Source organism: Chrysochloris asiatica, unplaced genomic scaffold, assembly GCF_000296735.1.
Source record: "Chrysochloris asiatica unplaced genomic scaffold, ChrAsi1.0 scaffold00075, whole genome shotgun sequence".
Classification (NCBI taxonomy): domain Eukaryota; kingdom Metazoa; phylum Chordata; class Mammalia; order Afrosoricida; family Chrysochloridae; genus Chrysochloris; species Chrysochloris asiatica.
The window spans coordinates 15,439,306-15,443,752 of record NW_006408593.1 but is presented as its reverse complement, the minus strand read 5'-3'; the positions used below and the strand labels follow the sequence as shown (position 1 = coordinate 15,443,752).

General features: G+C 37.6%; 2 pseudogenes; both read right to left on the bottom strand.

The window, feature by feature from the left end:
- Positions 1 to 2,410: 2,410 nt before the first annotated feature.
- Positions 2,411 to 3,343, bottom strand: LOC102812535 (annotated as a pseudogene).
- A 166-nt stretch (positions 3,344 to 3,509) lies between these two features.
- Positions 3,510 to 4,447, bottom strand: part of LOC102812159 — a 5,539-nt pseudogene continuing 4,601 nt past the window's right edge.

Below are 4,447 nucleotides of genomic sequence, written 5' to 3'. Positions count from 1 at the left end.
ATTAACTGGGCTTCTCTGTAGGCACAGTGTTGTACCTCATGACTGATCTGGATATGTTCTTTTTGACAATGAATGCAACACCATTCCTTTTCAATTTGTCCTTCCCAGCATAGTAAACCATGTGGCTTTCAGATTCAAAAAGGCCAATACCAGTCCATTTCAACTGATCAATGCCCAAGATATGGATGTTGATGCATTCCATTTCATTTTTGACAACTTCTAATTTTCCCAGATTCATACTTTGTACATTCCATGTTTCAATTTTCAAAGGATGTTTATAGCTGTTTCTCTTCATTTTGAGTTGTGCCCCATCAGCAAATGAAGGTCCCTCAGGTTTTTCCCCCATGAGCTTTACTCCATTTAGTTTATCACTGTCAACTCTACTTTGAGGAGGCAGCTCTTCCCCAGTTACATTTTGAGTGCCTTCCAACGTGAGGGGCTCATTTTCTGGCACTATATTTGACGGTGTTTCTCTGCTATTCATAAGGTTTTCAGTGACTTAATATTCAGAAGTAGTTCAGCACTCTTTCTTCCTAGTCTTTCTTTGTCTGGAAGCTCATCTGAAACCTGTCTACCATGTGTGACCCTGCTTGTATTTTAAATACCAGTGGCATAGCTTTCAGAATCACAGCAACACACAAGCCACCATAGTACGACAAACTGACAGATGAGTGGTGGCTATTTGGTTTTAAGTGGAAACTGTCACTTTAAATTTCGAGTAGATCTGTGTGCATGCATAGTAGAACCCTCCAGGGGTGGGGGTTGTTGTCCATTCGCTCAGGCATCCCCTCTAGTCACCAGAATGGAGGTGCAAAGACAGTGAGAGATCAATGAACAGATACCAGAAAAAGAATGTACACACCTGTATCTCCACAGTTCTGCCACATGTTTTTGTCTGTTCTGATCCTTCCCTCGCTTGGTCTCTCCCAAGATGGCGGCTCCGGGAGCAGCTGAGCATTGAATTAGAAAGGACTGGGTTTCTTGATTCTGCTACAAATTTCCCTCGCTGCAAGCCTTCCAAGCTTCTAAATATTCCTTTATATGTGGTTCAGATTTCTAGCACTATCCCCTGAGCCTGCTTGCTCCAGTATTCTGCGTTGTTGCTGATGGATCTCCTCACTGCACGTCTACCTATCTACTGAAAATTGGACCACAAAGATGAGTTCCTTTCCAGACCAGAAGTGCGATTGAGGGCCAAAGTTTCAGGTTCCTCCAGTCTATTTCTGACCAGTAAACCCGGCATTTATTATTATTATTTTTTAACAATTTTGAGTTTTGTTCCACATTTTCTCCCACTCTATCAGGGACCCCCAGATGTGATCCTTTTTAGAGCAACTGATAGTGGTAGCAGGCACTGTCTAGTTCTTCTGGTCTCAGAAGAACTCATGGAGACTGATATTCACATGTTCCATTAGACCATTGTGCTAATTGATTCCAAGTTTCTTAAATTCTTATCACTCTTCTTTCATCTACAAATAAAGCTGCAACTTAATTGACTGCTCATGAATTTTTAAGATCCCAGAAGCTATTCACCAAAGTAGGATACAGAACATTATCTCTGTGGATTTATGTTATACCAATTGACCTTAACCATGGTGTCTCCAGAGACTACGGTCTTGAGAATTCAGGTAAAGCAACTCATTGCCTTAAGATGTTTAATAATATATTAGAAGTTTTATTCATTTTGCACACTGTATGCTCCACCACCTTCACACTCACATTTGTGTTTGTAAGAAAAGAAAATACCCATGTATAAATATATAAATATCCTCTTTCAAACTCATCTATTTATGGGATATGCAACTGTTCTTTCCTTACCCATTCAGCCTATATCTCAGTCCATACAGAGAGCACTGTTTTTCGAGGTTGTGTATATCTATTGCTGTATAATTCTATTCCTTTTAGCCCATGGATGCTGCCGTGTTGTTATCACTCTATATCATTCTTATGCCACCCTCCCTTTTCTAGAACATTGTTCTCCACCTTTCTTTTATACAACCCTTCACACCACATAGGCTAACATATGTCTATCCCCTACCTAGTGAATTACTCTCCCTTCCCTCCCACCCCTGGTAATTAACAAAAAATGCTTCTTTTAGTATGATAGCCTTTTCTTAAGTTTTTAAAATAATTGTCTCATACAATATTTGTCCTTTTGTGATTTACTTATTTCACTCAGCATAATATCCTTTATGTTCATCTATGTTATGAGATGTTTTACAGATTCATCATTATTTTTCAATGATGCATAGTATTCCATTGTGTGTATATACCACAGTTTGTTTACACATTCTTTCAGTGATGGATGTTTAGGCTGCCTTGTCTGTCACTTTATCATACTCTGGTGGCTTGTGTGTTGCCGTGATTCTGGAAGATATGTCACCGGTATTTTAATTGCCAGCATTGTCATTCATGGTGGACAGGGAATGCATTTGTCTGCCAGCTTATTTGTGTTCGTGATCCAGAGCTCCTTCATGACATTTTTCATCTCTTCATTTATCAGAGTATAGATTAAGGGATTCAAAACAAGAGTAATGGTAGCACAAAACACAGTCAATGGTTTATCAATGGGTAAGGTGGAAGGAAGTCTCACATACATAAAAATACATGGGACAAAGTAGAGGACCACCACAGTGATGTGGGGAGCCACAAGTGGATAATGCTTTGTGCCTCCCTTTCTGGTTAAGATTATTCAGGGAGTACAGAATGACTCTGTATGACATGAGTGAGAGCATTATGATAACCACACATATTCCCCCATCATTGGCAAACACAGTGAGACCATTGATGTATTGTCAGTGCAGGCAAGTTTTAATAAGGGGTACATGTCACAGATGAAGTGGTCAGTGATGCTGGGGCCACAGAAGATAAGCTGAACTCCAGCATGCACAAAACTTCCAACCCAAGCCAACAGCAACAGCAAAACAGATACCCATCAGTTCATGATAATTATAAAATGCAGGAATTTGCAGATAGCCACATTACAGTCATAGACCATGACCACCAGCAGTAAAACCTCAGCATCAACAGATAAGGTTCCCATGAAAAGCTGAGTCATGCAAGCTTGGAGAGAAATGGTTTTCTTCTCGTAGAGTAAGTCTGTAATCATATTAAGGGTAACGGAGGTAGAATAAACATCAGCCATAAATGCTAAGTAGCCAAGAAAGAAGTACACAGAGGAGCCCAATGTTGGGCTCATCACTACAGTCACAACAATGAGGAGGTTGCCCACCAGAGTCATAACGTAGGTGAGCAAGAACACAGCAAATAATATTTTCTGAACCTGGAAACTCTGAGTGAGCCCCAAGAGGGTGAACTCAGTCACATAATATCTTTGTTCCATATGGTCTTTTTGTCCATATTTCAGAGATCAGGAAACTTTTACCCATAAATAGAATAATGACTGCTTGATTTTTTTATAACTTAAGACAATTTGTTTATTCGTTCAACAAATAGGTACTGTGATTTATTATTTTCCAACCCTTCTGAAGATGATAAGAATGCAAGGCTTATAAAACAGTGATCATATAGACTAATGGAGAGACAAATTACAAGTATACATGGGAAAAAGACAGATTATTAAATAAACGGGAGGCTTCTGCTCCCACAAAGGTCTGTAAGCTTGGAAATACTAAACATGGCTGCTATGAGTTGAAATTGACTCCACAGCACTTAACAACAGCCACATAAATTTTCTTCTTGAAAAATAAAATCGCATATATAGCTAATACCATAAACAAAATAAAATAGAAATAAGTATTTGATTATTAAATAAAGAAAGGTTTACTTTATATTTAATTTCAAGTCTGTAAAAGAAATATTTTTACATTGCATTAATGGAATGATCTTGAATAATAACTGAAATCTTTAGTAGACATATTTGACAATTTCAAATTTTAAAGACTTTTGAAGGTACAATAAACACACTCAATAAACAAAAATTTGTTGTAATTGTTAAGTCTGAAATGGATTAAACATGCAATCAAGATGTAGTGACAATTACAGATGAATGGAGTGCAAAGGTTGGAAGCAAAGAAGAAGGACCAGTAGTTGAAAAATGCAGTCTTGTGATAGAAATGATGCTGGAAATTGCATGATATAACTTTGAAAGACCAATGACTTCATTATTGGAAACACTTTTTAAAAACTTTGTAAAACAAATTGTATGTATGGAATTCAACAGATAGAATATACAAAAATCAAAATGATTTTTTTGAAAGAGATGATAGAAAAGCTCCATATCATCAGCCAAAACAAGACCACAGGACAACTCTGGGACAGACCATCAATTGCTCATATGTAAGTTCAGACTAAAGCTAAAGAAACTAAAAACAAGTCCACAGAGCCAAAATATGACCTTGAACATATCTCACCTGAATTTAAAGATCATCTCAAGAACAAATTTGAGTCATTAGATACTAATAACTGAAAACCAGAAGAAACTGTG